Source organism: Rhododendron vialii, chromosome 7a, assembly GCF_030253575.1.
Source record: "Rhododendron vialii isolate Sample 1 chromosome 7a, ASM3025357v1".
Taxonomy (NCBI): domain Eukaryota; kingdom Viridiplantae; phylum Streptophyta; class Magnoliopsida; order Ericales; family Ericaceae; genus Rhododendron; species Rhododendron vialii.
The window spans coordinates 38,500,459-38,519,440 of NC_080563.1; the positions used below are offsets into that span (position 1 = coordinate 38,500,459).

At 39.1% G+C, this 18,982-nt stretch overlaps 1 long non-coding RNA gene across 1 annotated transcript; it reads right to left on the reverse strand.

The window, feature by feature from the left end:
• Positions 1-2,885: 2,885 nt before the first annotated feature.
• On the reverse strand, positions 2,886-6,895 carry LOC131332292 (uncharacterized). The gene is made up of 2 exons (XR_009201643.1): positions 6,257-6,895; positions 2,886-3,021 (listed from the first exon to the last, which is right to left on the reverse strand). It is a non-coding gene; the product is annotated as an uncharacterized LOC131332292 (long non-coding RNA).
• Between the last annotated feature and the right edge of the window lie 12,087 nt (positions 6,896-18,982).

Here is an 18,982-nt window from a genome sequence, read left to right on the forward strand (position 1 = left end):
CTTGTAGAGGGGCTGGGGCATCACACGATGGGCGACTAAATAATCTCTCCAAAAGGGAATTAAACGGAGAGGAAAAAAAACAGGGGTGACAATACCAGAGGGGATCATCAACAAGAACTCTATGGCACCTCAAATACAAATATTAATGAAAGAAGAAAGAACTACAAATATTAATTCTATGGAACCTCAAAGGTAACATAAATACAAATATTAGAACAACAAATTTAAAGTATGAGGGGAAAAAAATGAAAGAACGAACAGAGTGACTAGCTACTGGCTAGTATATATATAGTTGTATGGAGTTGAGTTGTCTGTCAATTCCCAGGACCTTTTGGGCTAGGCCCAGATACCAACTTGAAACTGAAGTCCCGAACCGATGAAGAAGAACCAATGCTCGAGTTTCGGGAGGAGACGTCGAACTTAGCCACGGCCATCAACTCGTCCGCCTCGACTTGTTCTGCAGTTGTTGCGCTTTTCAGTTCTCGAAGAGCTCGGCAATGGACGGCACGGAACTGGGTTCCCATCATCAGCAGCAATAGGACCACGAACACAATGCAGAGACTCTTCATAGGTGAAATTGATGAGCTCTTCTTTCTCAACGCAATTACCGTGAGATTCGAGTAGAGTTCGAATAAGTGATCAAAAAAATAGTTTGGGTACAAATTGTACTATGAGGTTGAAACAACGTATGCAGAACAAATAATGACATGAACACTCATATTTATAGTAGTTTTTTTTTTTTATGAGAAACCTTTTTTAGGCTTGATAGAAAAACACAGAAAACCTTATTTGCGGACCCTTCTGTAAAGAAGGCTTTACGGAGGCCAATTGCGTGTGTCCAAAATATTTTTGGACGGTCCGGTAATAATTAATTGTGACCGGCCAAAATTGAAAACGAATCTCAGCCAATGATTGGGCGAATGGATGACTGAGATTGCAACCGCTACGTGAATAAGTTTTTGTCAATTAGCTAATGTCGAAAGCAACTTGTGGGGAAATTCCTGTAGTACCGCGTAAACTAGTTTAACGTTAACAAGATAGACACGTTCCCCAAATTTTTCCTACGAGGTTATGGCAAGGTTCTTATGAATTGGAGTTGAAGTTCTAAGATGTTTCAGAAATCATCATCTGAGTACACGGTTTTATGTCAAGAGAGAGAATTTCATCCTCACTTCCAAAGAAGTTGTAGAGAAGTTCTCAAGAAATTTTTTCATTAAACTGTCCATCAAAAGCTAATGAACGGTTCAGATACACATCATTGTGAATTTGAACTGCTCATTTCCCTTTCATGAATAGTTTCATGGAAATTTTCATGTATTGTATCATTTTCGTTTCTGATAGGCAAATTGGACTATGAGCACCAAAATACTCCAGAAACCCTGTAGTGCAGGGTGCACTATAGCGCCCTACAGGGTGCTTTGCACGGCTTTGCACTACAGGATTTCAGAGGAAAAGTAAAACTCTTCCCCAGAAAAGTAAAAACCACATTTCAACCATTCATTGTCAATATCGATGGCCCGTGTGCGCCACTACAGGGTGCCTTGCACTACAGGATTTCCCAATCCCCAAAATACGCCAGGTTACTTTAAATATCAGGATTTGCATCCCAAGCGGGATTTCTATGTGTGTCAGGACTCTCCCATATCACCTCTATCCCCATGGGGAAAGCTAAAAATAGCCTAATTGGTCGGTGTCATCCTTATCAACAGTGGCGGATTCAGAAATTTCGGATAGAGAGTCATTAGGGGGTGAGCAAAAAATCTGTCAAACCGCAAATCCAGTCCAAACCGGAAGGTTTGGTTTGGGTTTTTAATAGTATGGTTTGGTCATGGTTTAAAAAAATTAGAAACCGCGTTATATGGTTTGGTATGTGGATTTACGTTTACGGTTATAGTTCCAAACCGATCTGAACCGTATAATACATACATACATACATACATACATACATACATATATATATATATATATATATATATATATATATAAATTAATTATGATTCACCCAATAAATAATGATATGAACCTTGACGTAGAGTGATATCACAAGTTGGTTTCTACCATGCTACTACTATTGCTCTTTCGCTACCTCATTTCAATTCAATAGTTTTAGAAATTATTTTTGGTCTTTTATTTGGTTAAACTATATTAAGATGTTTAGTAGTTGGTATTCTTAGTAGGTTCATTTTAGTGACTTACCAGCATTTTATTTTCTTAGTTTAAGACTTGAGACAATTTTTGGTATCCTACTCTTAATTAGTTGGTTGATATTAGTGTGTTTTAATAATTTGAATGGAATTGGTTTAAATATATGTATTTTTTTAATTTATCTTCATAATGTTAAGTACTTTAAATGTTTTTTGAAGGCAATAGCTTAGTTCAAAGCAAACCGTGATTTAAAACCGAAACCGAACTGTATGTAAATGGTTTGGATTGGTTTGGTTTTATGCCTTTTGTGGGTTGGTTTGGTTCTCCAAATTCATAATCCGTAAGTATTGGTTTGTTTCTTGGTATAGTATGAAACTGAACCAATCCGAAGCATGCTCACCCCTAAGTCTGAGTCATCTTTCAAACATAAATTTAATAAAAATACTAACAATCCAATATAAACATAACACACGTTTAAAATAAATAATGAGAATAAAAAATGGATGTAGTAGTATTTTTACATTTTCACTAAACAACTTACTATAAGATAAAGTGCATTTTCAGCAAACACATCCAATGAAAACTTACCATGTGGTACTCCATGTCCTCCCATAACCACATATTGACATGGGCTGAAAATAAAATGTATCAAACTCACATCAATATGTGGTGGTAGGCGGACCTGGGGCGTTACGTGGCGGGCGACTAAATAATCTCTCCAAAAGGGAATGAAACAGAGATAAAAAGAAACAGGGGTGACATAAATACAAATATTAGAACTACAAATTTAATTCTATGGAACCTCAAATTCTATGGCTCCTCATATACAAATACTAACGAAAGAAGAAATAACTACAAATATTAATTCTATGGAACCTCAAAGGTAACATAAATACAAAATTTAGAACTACAAATTTAAAACTGAGGGGAAAAAAATGAAAGAACGAACAGAGTGACTAGCTAGTAGCTAGTACAGTATATATATAGTTGTATGAAGTTGAGTTGTCTGTCAATGCCCAGGACCATCTGTGCTAGGCCCAGGTTTCGACTGGAAACTGAAGCCCTGAACCGATGAAGAACAACCACTACTCGAGTTTCGGGAGGAGACGTCGAACTTCGCTGCAGCCATCAACTCGTCCACCTCGACTTGTTCAGCAGTTGTTGTGCTTTTCGGTTCTCGAAGAGCTCGGCAATGGACGGCACAGAACTGGTTTCCCATCATCAGCAATAGGACCATGAACATGAACACAATGCAGAGACTCTTCATAGGAGAAATTGACGAGCTCTTCTTTCTCAACGCCATTACCGTGAGATTCGAGTAGAGTTTCAGTACGAATAGGTGATCAAAAAAATAGTTTGTGTACAAATTGTACTATGAGGTTGAAACAACGTATGCAGAACAAATAATGACATGAACACTCGTATTTATAGTAGTTTTTTTAATGAGAAACCTTTTTGTAGGCTTGATAGAAAAATACAGAAAATCTTATTTGCGGACCCTTCCGTAAAGAAAGCTTTACGGAGATCAATTGCGCGTGGCCAAAGTGTTTTTGGACGGTCCGGTAATAATTAATTGTGACCGGCCATAATTGAAAAACGAATCTCAGCCATTGATTGTACGAATGGATGGCTGAGATTGCGCCGCTATGTGAATAAGTTTCTGTCAATCTAATGTGAAAGCAACTTGTGGGGAAATTCCTGCAGTACCGCGTAAACTAGTTTAACGTTAACAAGATAGACACGGTCACCAAGTTTTTCCTACGAGGTTATGGCAAGGTTCTTATGAGTTGGAGTTGAAGTTCTAAGATGTTTCAGAAATCATCATCTGAATACACGGTCTTATGTCAAGAGAATTTCATCCTCACTTCCAAAGAAGTTGTAGAGAAGTTCCCAAGAAATTTTTTCATTGAACTGTCCATCAAAAGCAGATGAATGGTTCAGATGTACATCATTGTGAACTTGAACTGTTCGTTTGCCTTTCATGTAAATTTTCATGTATTGTATCATTTTCGTTTTTGATAGGCATAATCCGACTATGAGCACCAAAATATGCCAGGTTACTTCAAATACCAGGATTTGTATCCTAAGCAGAGGCGGAGACACATGGGGACAAGGGAGGGCGGCCGACTCCATTGGCTGCCAAATTTTACCTCATTTTTACTAATTTGACCCTACTGTAAAATTTATTTTTTCTCCAGTCCATATAAGGGTTTTGTACTTAGAAAAAACATGAGTCAAAATAAAATCTCTACCCACAAAATTCCCGAACATAGCGCTAACAAAAGGGTTTTGTTCGACATCACTCTTCAAACAGTTCTCCAGTTCTCCTAATCTCTACTCGACTACTCTGCACCAAAATCTCCATGGAAGGTAACCTCCTTCTCTTCTCAATCATTGCTCTTTCTCTTTCTCTGTCTCTCGATTTCTCTCTCACAGCACAAACTAGAGCCAAATTTTATTGTTTTCTCTCTTTTTATGGATTCACATAATCAAATTCTGAGAATGATAAAAATTGGTAGAGACTTGGAATATCCAGATAACTTAATTAGGAGAAGAGATTGTGGAAACCCTAAGTCACTTGTCTTGGTGAAATCGAAGGTGTAACCATGTAGGCAAGTTTTTCCCTACTGTAGTTCTAGTTTCCGATCAATGTTTTTCTACTCATGTGAATAATGTGACAATTGTCACTGAGATTAGTGCTTTTGTTGTTTCAAAAGTATATGTGATTAAAATAGTACTTTTGTAAAGTGATTAAGTTTTGTGGGCTTGTTTGTGTGGCTAATTAAGCGAGTAATTTAGTGGTTCTAGAAAGTATGTCATATAGTACATTAGTATTAGAGACCGTTCCACAAACGAAAAAAAGTTCTTATTTTTTAAAAAGACAATTTCAAGCTCAAAAGTTATAGGTTTATTGAAATATAAAAATATACAATATGGATCTTGTTTGAAAAATCTCGATGAAATCTTTTATACGATGCAAAAAAAAATGAAAAATTATTTTTATTATTTACATTATTTTTGAGTTTGAAAATATGAATAAACTGTTTATATTTTAAAAAGATTTATGAAACGGAGCCTTAGTATACTCTGTTTTTTTTACTTGGAAACAACCGAATGACTTAAAAATTAGTTATAAAAGTCACTGTAGGCTGTAGTTTTATTATATGTTGATATGTTCTTTCAATTACAATTACAAAAGTGAATTACACATAGTTCAAATTTTTGACTTCATTTATCGAAAATTCTGACTCCGCCACTGATCCCAAGCCTAACTCGCTACAAATAATTTAACTGGGATACAACCTAATTCGCTTGAGCTTTATACAATTTTCTTCGCAAACATACTAAAGCATTGATCGGAGGGTTGTTGGCTGGTACGACACCGGTACCAAGTTCTCTCTTGCAAATTATCGAGACTGACTGTGCCGAAAATCGACTCATCAATTTTGTACATGAGAGAGCCCTTCAAATCTTCTGTACCCAATTCTGTGTGTATTGGTGTTTCGGTGTATTTTTTGCTATTGAATTTTGCGAGAATCTTGAGATCGGAACACCGCAAATGCATTAATAAACCGGCACAATGTAAAAGTTACTCATACACATAACACATCCAATGAAAGAAAATGTCAAGCCTTCTGAGGAACACTAACTTCAAACGAAATGTTTTTAATTAACCTTTTCTTTACCAATTTGGCAAACGGGGTGGGGCTATGTAGGGGTGCACAGAGATGAAATTTGGACCACTAGATTGTCGAACGGACGGCTCGGATGGTGCAAAGCACCATATATACCCTGTTCCGTACATGCAAGAGACTCTCTATACTGTTTGGAAACTTACTACGTGGTACCACTCCACGCCTTTCCACAACCACATATGGACACGGGCCGAAAACAAATTGTATCAAACTCACATCAATGCGTGCTCATAGAGGGGTCTGAGGCATCACATGATGGGCGACTAAATAATCTCTCCAAAAGGGAATGAAACGAAGAAAAGAAAAAAAAACAGGGGTGACAATATCAGAGGGGATCATCAACAAGAATTCTGTGGCACTTCAAATACAAATATTAATGAAAAAAGAAAGAACTACAAATATTAGTCCTATGGAACCTCAGAGGTAACATAAATACAAATATTAGAACTACAAATTTATAAGTATGAGGGGAAAAAAATGAAAGAACGAACAGAGTGACTAGCTAGTAGCTAGTATATATAGTTGTATGGAGTTGAGTTGTCTGTCAATTCCCAGGACCTTTTTTGCTAGGCCCAGATGCCAACTTGAAACTGAAGCCCCGGACCGATGAAGAAGAACCAATGCTCGAGTTTCGGGAGGGGACGTCGAACTTAGCCGCAGCCATCGACTCCTCCGCCTTGACTTGTTCTGCAGGACTTGTCACGCTTTTTCGTTCTCGTAGAGCGCGGCAATGGACGCCACGGAATTGGGTTCCCATCATCAGTAACAGGACCGCAAACACAATACAGAGACTCTTCATGGGTGAAGTTGATGAGATCTTCTTTCTCAACGCCATTACCGTGCGATTCGAGTAGAGTTTCAGTACAAATAGGTGATCAAAAAAATAGTTTGGGTACAAAAATTGTACTGTGAGGTTTTAATAGCTTTGAGTTTTTGAAACAATGCATGCTGCACAACAGGCATATTTATAGGGGAAATACCGGTCCGCTCCGGTTCGGTTTTTATGATGGGTTTTGTGCGAGGACGGTGTGTGGAACTTTTTGAATGGGACCCCATTTTCCGGCTTTCTTGTTACCTGTAACGAAATTTAGAGAGAGTTGTTGAATTTGACTTTTATAGCCCAAGATTACGAAAAACTATTCAATACTGTCGCAGGTGCAAGGGAATGTAGTGCCCCAACGTCTTTTTCCACTGCACATTTTGTGTGATTCTAATAAAAAACGTGTGGGGAAAAGAGGGGTTGAGGGATCACGTGTTGGGCACTAAATAGTGTCTACTGACCACAAATGGGCAGAGTAGAAAACAAAGGAGTACTTCAGTGGTAGGGCTTTTACGATCAGGTTCTGGGTTCGATCTATTATCATGGAGTTTCATTCTCTGTCTCATAGATTAGGTTAGATTAGATTTCTTGCATGTGCGTATGCGAAAGTAAATCTAAAGAAACCATGTATGAGCCGGAACATTTTTGAACATAAGTTGCATCGTGAATGGTCTCTGAATGTGTGGTTAACATAGAAGCCATCGTTACCCGATGAGGCTCGGTTTGGATGTCAGAAATAAGAAATGAAATGTATGTTGTGAGTCTTGTGACCCAATGATTCTTACATTTGGAACAAATTTGTAATAGAAACCTGATTTCTGAATGCGAAACTCGATATTACATTCTAAACTCCCTTCTCCATGATGACCTTAGAATCTTGACACAATTGCTAACAAATTTCATCCTTGGGAGTCTTTTGATAAGTTTCTTAAAACTCATTTCTTGGATCAAATTCATTAGCTAATCCAAATATCAAAATCTAATGAAGTCCTTACCTACTTTTTTAACCCAATGGTTTGGCTAGTTGTCTTGACCTGTGACTTGGGGCCCAAAGGGTTGGCTGGTGGTCTTGGCCTAGCCTGTCATTTGGGTGTTTGCTTTCTCTTATAAGGTCTCAAGTTTGATTTTACTTGCCAACAACTTTTATATTAAGGCGAGCTCACCTTGCATGTAAGTGTAGAAAGAGATGTTGGAGGGGCTACAAGGATTAGTTCGTGATGCGCATAAGTTGACTTAGGACACTTTGTATTCATAAGACCATAAAGTAGGGCTTTGTCTTCAGTGCAATTCATTTTGGGTTCACTTTCATCCCATATGGGCTAACGGTTCATATTTATATGTGCCCAGATTCAATCCGAATCATCTGTGCTCGACACCGCTTTTCCAGAATGCTACTCGGTCCCTATGGTTTCACACCCTCTTTGATGAGAAATTTTTCGGTGCCGGAGGTATATCCCACGTGGTACGTACCAGCTCGGCACATCCAGGCCGTGCAATACACTTTTGGATGGCTCAATTTGAAACCCTCTCTCTCCTGTCACCCCAACAGTTTCTCTCTCTAAATTCGAGCTGTCAGAAAATGCAATGGACGGTTCGAATGTGCCGAACAGGCACCACGTGGTACCCACCCGGTTTGTGCAAGATATGAGCGCCATTGTCTGAGCGCATAGCACAATTCTTTGTATATATATTTTATATTTTGTTTTGGTCAACACAATAATATTCGGTCACACCACTCAGGGAAATCGAAAAAGCTATTTGCATACCGACGGTTACGCGTGGCCGTCTCTGGCCACCGGACGGCCGATCCGAGCCGTCTAAAAATTTTTAAAAAAAAAACCGAGAGGGCCTAGGCGGGAATCAATGGCATCCGATGTGTGTAGGGTGTTTGATCTGAACACTCTTTTTTCGTGTATATATGTAATGGCCGTCCCATGGCCGGAGACAGCCACGCGTGGCCGTCGGTAACCGTCGGTGCAAATAATAGTACTCCGGGGAAATTCCCTTTGGTCAAATGTCATGGCAACGAACTTCCTTTGTTCTACCAAACATCAACAGAAAAGTCAAAAAAAACCTCTAAAAGAGTTCTAAGAAGACTTGTTGCCTTGTTGGTGCGCCTTTATGTAGGCGAAGACCCCACGACGACACACTCGGTGTTATTGACACTCGTGATATCGGTATATGCTTAGGCCCGTTTCAGAACATCTTTTTAAAACATAAATATTTATTTTACGTTTTTAAATTCAAAAATAATTTTTCAATTTTTTTTGCAACATATAAAAGATCTCAATGAAATCTATCAAACAAGATCCATATTGATAGAAAAATTATTTGCATAAACACATAATTTTTGAGCTTGAAATTGTCTTCTTAAAAACTAAGTACTTATTTGCTTTTCGGGAACGGGGTAGTATGTTCTCTCTTAAAACGGAAAATTTTTCAGTGCCGGGTGGGTACCACGTGATGTCCGCTCGGCGCATCCGAGCCGTCTATTGTGTTTTTGGACGGTTTAGATTTGGATAGAGAAAAAGGAGAGAGAAAATATTGGGGTGAGGGGAGAGAGAGGGTTTCAATCCGAGCCGTCTAAAAGTGCGTTGGACAGCCCAGATGTGCCGAACAAGTACCACGTGGGATATACTCATCCGGCACCGAAATTTTTTTTCTCTTATACATAAGGTTTACTTTTTTGGTGTTATCGACTCTGGTGAGATCAGTTTATACGGAATTTCATCCAGACATTTTATGGACTCCTTTACAGTAGGACTTGGAATTAATTATTCAAAAAAATCAGTCTAGTGGCTGAAACATTGTAAAAGTTTATCAAAAAATATTGGTTTTTTTTTAAGGAAAAATAATAATCATGGCGCAAGCACAAAACCACAGTTTGAAGGGCCTGTATTATTCCACAAGAATAAATTCTGAATTTATTCTCTTATTCCACAGACCATCTTCTTGTTATTGGAAACGTAGGCCTAAAAGGAGAGCGCGTAAGAGATTGATGTAAATACATGCACTTTCTATTCTCAACGAGGGAAAATTTCTCAGTGCCGGGTGGGTACCACATGGTGTCCACTTGGCATATTCGAGCCGTCTATTGTATTTTTTGACGACTCGGACTTGGAGAGAGAGAGTGTTGAGATGAGAGAGAAAGAGAGTTTCAATCCGAACCGTTCAAACGTGTATTGCACGGCCTGAATGTACCGAGCGGCTACCACGCGGGATATACCCACCTGGCATCTAAAAATTTCTCATCAAAGAGGGTGTGAAACCATAGGGACCGAGTAGCATTCCAGAAAAGTGGTGTCGAGCACAGACGGCTTGCATTGAATCTGGTCATATACAAATATGAACCGTTAGCCCATATGGGATGAAAGTGAAATTAAATGAATTGCACCGAAGACAAAGCCCTACCATAGTCTTATGAATGTAAAGTGTCATGAGTTAACTTACGCGCATCGCGAACTAATTCTTGTAGCCCCTCCAACATCAATTTTTACACTTACATGCGAGGTGAGCTAGCCTTAATATAAGAGTTGTTGGCAAGTAAAATCAAATTTGAGACCTTATAAGAGAAAGCACAAACCCAAGTGACAGGCTAGGCCAAGACCACTAGCCAACCCGTTGGACCCCAAGTCACAGGTCAAGATCACTAGCCAACCTATTGGGTTAAAAAAAAATAGGTAAGGACTTTATTAGATTTTGATATTTGGATTAGCTAATGAATTTGATCCAAGAAATGATACATGTGTTAAGATATAAAGTTTCACATTGCTTGGGAGTGGAATGGGTAATCACTGAATAATATATGGGACCTCTCCACTCACTGCCAATTAGTTTTGAGATGGACATAAAGTTTCTACATGGTATCAGAGCGGGGCCCGTTCCACCCCACATTTTAAAAATTAACAATCCACACCCCACGATAACAGACCAGCACAAAAGCTGCACGATGATAGGATTCAAAAAGTGGCCATACATGACAGATCTCAAATGCTGCTGCACATGAGGGGGGATGTTAAAGAAATAGAATCTCACATTGCTTGGGAGTGGAATGGGTGATCACTTAATAACATCTGCCACGATGACAGACCAGCACAAAAGCTGCACGATGATAGAACCCAAAAAGTGGCCATACATGACAGACCTCAAATGCGGCTGCACATGAGGGGGGATGTTAAGGAAATAAAATCCCACATTGCTTGGGAGTGGAATGGGTGATCACTTAATAACATCTGGGACCTCTCTACTCATTGCCAATTGGTTTTGAGATGGATCGTGACAGACCTCAAATGCGGCTGCACGTGAGGGGGGATGCTAAGGAAATGAATCCCACATTGCTTGGGGGTGAAATGGGTGATCACTTAATAACATCGGGGATCTCTTCACTCATAACCAATTGGCTTTGAGATGAATATAAAGTTTCTATATGGTATTAGAGCGGAGCTCATTTCACCCCACATTTTATTAAAAATTACAATCCACACCCCGGGTTAACAGACCAACAAAAAGACTGCATGATGATAGGACCCAAAAGTGGCCACATGTGACAGATCTCAAAAGCGGCTGTACGTGTGGGGGGATGTTAAGATATAAAGTTCCACATTGCTTGGGAGTGGAAGGAGTGATCACTTGATAACATTTGGGATCTTTCCATTCATTGCCAATTGATTTTGAGATGGACATAAAGTTTCTTCAACATGCCCTTCAAACTGTTGCGTTTTTGGACGGCTCAAATTTGGATAGAGAAAAAGGAAAGAGAAAGTATTGGAGTGAGAGAAGAGAGAGGGTTTCAATTCGAGCCGTTCAAAAATGTGTTGGATAACTCGGATGTATCGAGCAAATACTACATAGGACATACCCACCTGGCACCGAAAAATTTCTCCATGAACTTGTTCAGAAATCTCGTAGTACTAAAGAACAAGGGAAGTTCGTTGCCAGGACATTTGACGAAAGGGAATATCCCCGAGTGGTGTGACCGAATATTATTGTGTTGACCAAAAAAAAATAAAAATAAAATATACAAAGAATTGTGCTATGCGCACAGACAATGGGGATCATATCTTGCACAGAGCATTTTTGCGGGGCTCACTTCGGGTTCCGCAAATTTATTTGGAACCGCTTATTTTTCAGATTCCTCGAAAAAATCAGCTCAATTGAATATCGGTAAAGGCATTTTTATAGTTTGTACAGACCATCTTTGTATATATATTTTATATTTTGTTTTGTCAACACAATAATATTCGGTCACACCACTCGGGGAAATTCCCTTTGGTCAAATGTCATGGCAACGAACTTCCTTTGTTCTTTAGTACTCTACGAGAATTTCTGAACAAGTTCATGACTTGACAAACAAGCCTACGAATTTTCACCAATTTCACAGTTCATTAATTTGGTTTTAAGCCGAATGTCAACTTCTTTTTTTGTTTTTGTTTTGTTTTAATCCTCAAGCCGAATGTCAGCTTGTGCACTCACTTTCCAAGCCATAATCTTCAGCTTCTGATGTACCGCAGCAACATGCATCATGAAAAGTCAAAAAAAACCTCTAAAAGAGTTCTAAGAAGACCTTGTTGCCTTGTTGGTGCGCCTTTATGTAGGCGAAGACCCCTCGACGACACACTCGGCGTTATTGACTCTCGTGATATCGGTATATGCTTAGGCCCGTTTCGGAACATTTTTTTGAAAAATAAGTACTTATTTTACATTTTTAAACTCAAAAATAATATAAATGAAAAATAATTTTTCAATTTTTTTTGCAACATATAAAAGATCTCAATGAAATCTATCAAACAAGATCCATATTAATAAAAAAATTATTTGCATAAACACATAATTTTTGAGCTTAAAATTGCCTTCTTAAAAACTAAGTACTTATTTGCTTTTCGGGAACGGGGTAGTATGTTCTCTCTTAAAACGGAAAATTTTTCAGTGCCAGGTGGGTACCACGTAGTGTCCGCTCGGCGAATCCGAGCCGTCCATTGTGTTTTTGGATAGAGAAAAAGGAGAGAGAAAATATTAGGGTGAGGGAAGAGAAAGGGTTTCAATCCAAGCCGTCTAAAAATGCGTTGGACAGCTCAGATGTGCCGAGCAAGTACCACGTGGGATATACCCACCCGGGACCGAAATTTTGTTCTCTTATACATAAGGTTTACTTTTTTGGTGTTATCGACTCTGGTGAGATCAGTTTATACGGAATTTCATCCAGACATTTCATGGACTCCTTTACAGTCGGACTTGGAATTAATTAGTCCCAAAAATCAGTCTAGTGGCTGAAACATTGTAAAAGTTTATCAAAAAATATTGGATTTTTTTTAAGGAAAAATAATAATCATGGCGCAATCACAAGACCACAGTTTGAAGGGCATGTATTATTCCACAAGAATAAATTCTGAATTTATTCTCTTATTCCACAGACCATCTTCTTGTTCTTGGAAAGGTAGGCCTCAAAAGGAGAGCGCGTAAGAGATTGATGTAAATACATGCACTTTCTATTCTCAAAGAGGGAAAATTTCTCAGTGCCGGGTGGGTATCACATAGTGTCCACTTGGCACATTCGAGCCATCTATTGTATTTTTTGAGATGAGAGAGAAAGAGAGTTTCAATCCGAACCGTTCAAAAGTGTATTGCACGGCCTGGATGTACCGAGCGGCTACCACGTAGGATATACCCACCAGGCATCTAAAAATTTCTCATCAAAGAGGGTGTGAAACCATAGGGACCGAGTAGCATTCCAGAAAAGCGGTGTCGAGCACAGACGGTTTGGATTGAATCTGGTCACATACAAATATGAACCGTTAGCCCATATTGGATGAAAGTGAAATTAAATGAACTGCACCGAAGACCAAGCCCTACTTTATGGTCTTATGAATGTAAAGTGTCTTGAGTCAACTTACGCGAATCGCGAACTAATCCTTGTAGCCCCTCCAACATCTATTTTTACACTTACATGCGAGGTGAGATAGCCTTAATATAAGAGTTGTTGACAAGTAAAATCAAACTTGAGACCTTATAGGAGAAAGCAAAAACCCAAGTGACAGGCTAGGCCAAGACCACCAGCCAACCCCTTGGACCCCAAGTCACAGGTCAAGATCACTAGCCAACCTATTGGGTTAAAAAAAAATAGGTAAGGACTTTATTAGATTTTGATATTTGGATTAGCTAATGAATTTGATCCAAGAAATGATACATGTGTTAAGATATAAAGTCTCATATTGCTTGGAAGTGTAATGGGTGATCACTTAATAATATTTGGGACCTCTCCACTCACTGACAATTGGTTTTGAGATGGACATAAAGTTTTTACATGGTATCAGAGCGGGGCCCGTTTCACCCCACATTTTAAAAATTAACAATCCACACTCCACGATGACAGACCAGCACAAAGGCTGCACGATGATAGGACCCAAAAAGTGGCCACACATGACAGACCTCAAATGCGACTACACGTGAGGGGGGATGTTAAGGAAATAGAATCTCACATTGCTTGGGAGTGGAATGAGTGATCACTTAATAACATCTGGGACCTCTCTATTCATTGCCAATTGGTTTTGAGATGGATCGTGACAGATCTCAAACGCGGCTGCACGTGAGGGGGGATGTTAAGGAAATGAATCCCACATTGCTTGGGGGTGGATTGGGTGATCACTTAATAACATCTGGGACCTCTTTACTCATAACCAATTGGTTTTGAGATGGATATAAAGTTTCTACATGGTATCAGAGCGGAGCTCATTCCACCACACATTTTATTAAAAATTACAATCCACACCCCGCAATGACAGACCAGCAAAAAATCTGCACGATGATAGGACCCAAAAGTGGCCACACGTGATAGACCTCAAAAGCAGCTGTACGTGTGGGGGATGTTAAGATATAAAGTCCCACATTACTTGGGAGTGGAATGGGTGATCACTTAATAATATTTGGGACCTTTCCACTCATTGCTAATTGATTTTGAGATGGACATAAAGTTTCTACAACATGCCCTTCAAACTTTTGCGTTTTTGGACGGCTCAAATTTGGATAGAGAAAAAGAAAAGAGAAAGTATTGGAGTGAGAGAAGAGAGAGGGTTTCAATCCGAACCGTTCAAAAGTGTGTTGGACAGCTCGGATGTGCCGAGCAAATACCACGTAGGATATACCCACCTAGCACCGAAAAATTTCTCCATGAACTTGTTCAGAAATCTCGTAGTACTAAAGAACAAGGGAAGTTCGTTGCCACGACATTTGACGAAAGGGAATTTCCCCGAGTGGTGTGACCGAATATTATTGTGTTGACCAAAAATAAATAAAAATAAAAAATACAAAGAATTGTGCTATGCGCACAGACAATGGGGCTCATATCTTGCACAGACCATTTTTGCGGGGCTCACTCCGAGTTCCGCAAAGGTGTTTGGAACCGTTTATTTTCCAAATTCCTCAAAAAAATCAGCTCAATCGGATATCGGTAAAGGCATTTTTATAGTTTCTAGAAGAATCACTCTCAGGTTTGCCCTACGAATTTTGAATGAGCTTTTTGTCTTTTTGATATTCGATTGAGCTGATTGTTTACAAAAACCAACAAAAAGAAAAATCACAAAAGTGAGTGATTCAGATCATCTTTACGGAATTTGAAATGGGCCCCGCAAAAATATCTATGCAAGATATGTGGTTCAATGTTTGTACAAACAGACTCTGTGTCAACCAAAACAGGAAAAGAAAATACCAGCCAATCAAATCTGAATCAAAGAAAGTAAGAAAAATCCCAAAAATGATAAGATTTGGGTTAGGCTCAAATCTAGAAACTAAATTAAAAAAAAAAACTGACTATGAGTAAAAACGTAGCCCAAAACGAAATTGTCTCTCACCATGTACTGTAATTAGCAATTTAATTATTTTTTAAAACGGCGAAAATCTAGGATTCGGAGGCCCTAAGGATGTCGAACACCTGAAAAAAGGGTTCTTTGTCATCGCGAAGCAATGACTCTTGTATTTCTTTCGACCACAGGCTTTACAGACTGATCAGCCAATGTCAGGTTAGTATTTCGGACCGTTTCCTTTTCAAATTGAGCCATGTAATCAACTGCGATCACATCTGCTGCATCAAGTAGTCTATAAGACATGAGTAGTGACATAGAAATGATAAACCATACCGATTTTCATACAATCTGATCGTTGGCCGTTTTATGATTTTGCTGTATTTAATTCTTAAACATCATGATTTTAAGCACATTGTCAATTTGATATTTAGTACTTCTGAGCCCTGACTGCCCCCAACGACACATTTTTGTTTGCCTTTCATGGGCAGTACGTTTTATGAAAATTATTTATGTATTGTATCATTTTTCTTTCTCATAGGCATAATCCGTGTTTGAGCACCCAAGTACACCTTTCTGTATATGTGTGTCAGGACTCTCTTATACCACCGCCTCTATGCTCTATCCCCGTGGGAAAGCTACAAACGTGTCAAACAACCCAAGTAGTCGGTGTCATCCTTATCAACATCACGATCCAAGAACCCAACGACCCTAGATCGAAGGACGTATCTACCTCTGAAATGCCTTTATAACCATTCCCCAGGGTCAATTTTGTTTGGTCACCTTTAAAAGCGGATGAACATTATCTACTAGAATCTTGGTTCTGTACATCGAACGGACATAACGCTAATTGATAAAAAAAAATTAATTTAATATTTTTTCAGCCCCTTGTTCGCTAGCATTGGTCTCATTGGAGTCGATTTGCTGCTTAAATTTTCGTGAATAAATTATCGCAACAAACTATATGGCGTGTGGTCCATGGAAATCATTAGCGGGGGATGAATGTTAGAATTGCAGTGGTACTTTCGGAGAATGTGAGATGTGAAATTAGATTTTGGAGGTGGGAATATAAAGTGTTTTGGGATGTGATAATTTCGGAGGAATATATCCGTGGGTGTTGGATTTTGTTTTTAAAAATAAAAGAAAAATCTAGGAAAGTAGAATTGGGGATTTGGAGGCTTTTGGGACTCAAACACATTTTTCTTTTTCTTTTTTGTGTTGCATGCGACTTTCGTACCTTGTGACTATGTTTAGCGAACCCCAATTAATTCGGACATAAGGTTCGATTTGGTAACGTTAGCAAGCGGTTCAAGGGGTAAAAAAAATATGGTGGAGTTAGCATTAATTAGATTTTTGGATGCTTCGCGGAATTAGAAGCATGATATAAAGAGTAGGAACATCATCTTCTGGGTACAGGGGATAGCCCCTCCCACGTCCCAGCTTCCCCTCTCTCCCTCTCTTTCTCACTCCCAATTTAAACAACTTAAAAAGAAAATCAAAACTCTAGAAAATTAGAGATGAAGGTTTGGAGGATTGGTAGGCCTAAACACATTCCTATAAGATATAGATAGAAGATAGATAGATAGATAGATGTGAGAATCTTGGGATCGGAACACCGCAAATGCATTAAAAAACCGGTACAACGCAAAGTTGATGAAGTGCATTTTCAATTAGATTCGTACACATAACTCATCCCATGAAAGAAAATGTCAAGCCTTCAAACGAAAACTTGTTAATTAACCATTTCTATACCAATTTGGCCAAACACGGTACAAGAGATTCCCTTTTAGAAACTTACTATGTGGTACTCCACGCCCTTCCACAACCACATATTGCCATGGGTCGAAAACAAAGTGTATCAAACTCAAATCAATGTGTGGTGGTAGACAGGCGACTAAATAATCTTTCCAAAAGAGAATGGAACGGAGATTAAAAAAAAACAGGGGTGACAATACCAGAGGGGATCATCAACAAGAATTCTATGGCACCTCCGTGTAATGGAACCTCAAAGGTAACATAAATACAAATATGGACATATTAAAATTACAAATTTAGGCTTCGTTTGTTTGAATGTAAAACATTTTACGAAGAAAAACAATTTTTCTCAAATTCATTTTCCGATCCGGTGTTTGTTTGATTAAAGAATTGTTTGAAAGAAAAAAAAAAGGTCTGACCATTTGATGGGGGTGGAAGAGCACCGAACGCAAAAAAAAAAAATCTTTATAGAATAATATTATTATAGGCATAAAAACATAAGTATGTATATGGACATATATGTGTATATGCATATATTTTCGTAGAGATAGAGATATTTGTTGTGTGATCTGTTAGATCCCACTATCGTGTTAAGGGTTTCTTTTGCAAAATTAGTCAACTTCATAAAAAAACGACTCACGGAGCCTTCGACGTTAAAACAAAATTGCCGGTGCGATGTAAAATATTATACATAAAAAAAATATCTTTGGCATTTTTTGGGAGCCAAATACCAAAAATAAGTTAAATATTTTACAGAAAAATATTTTACTTCGAAACAAACGGAGCCTTAAAGTGTGAGGAAAAAAAAAAACGAACAGAGTGACTAGCTAGTAGCTAGTATATATAGTTGTATGGAGTTGAGTTGTCTGTTAATGCCCAGGACCTTTTTTGCTAGGCCCAGATGCCAAGTTGAAACTGAAGTCCCGAGCCGAAGAAGAAGAACTACTACTGGAGTTTCGGGAGGAGACGTGGAACGTCTTAGCCGTGGCCATCGACTCGTCCCCCTCGACTCGTTCTGCAGTACTAGTCGCGCTCATTCGTGCTGGAAGAGCGCGGCAATGGACGCCAGGGAACTGGGTTCCCATCACCAGTAATAGGACCATGAACACAATACAGATACTACTCTTCATAGGTGAAGTTGATGAGCTCTTCTTTGTCGACGCCATTACTGCGCGATTCGAGTATAGTTTCAGTACAAATAGCTGATAAAAAAAAAAAAATTAGTTTCAGAACCAATTGTACTCTGAAGTTTTAATAGCTTTGAGTTTTTGAAACAACAAATAATGATACGAACATCATATTTTATAAGATAGGTTTTGTGCGAGGACGGTGTGGAACTTTTGGAATGGGACCCCATTAGAGAGACCAGGCCGGGTCGGTGAGGTTTTTGATTTGGGAACGTGTATTTTGAGCTGTTGAATTTGACTTTTATAGTCCAAGACTACAAAAAAAATTTCAATACCACAGGGGCAAGGGAATGTAGTGCCCCAACCGCGCGCACGAGTGCGGCAGTGGGCTGTGTGGCTGCAATAATGTGATGCTTTGTCAGCGCACTTTGCACGTCGGCGGGAGAAATGTTGCTGCCATGGAAGCCGCATGGCGTATGTGTGGTGGGGGAGTCACACGGGTTCCTCTAGTAGCCCGCGAAGGGGTGAACCTGTTTGGTGATTCAATCGCTGCCATCGATCAAAATTGAACAGTCCATGATGGTGCGCACCTGTTCGGGTGAACCGATTGGGTGTGGGCGATTACGGGACTGGTTCGAATAGGTGCGA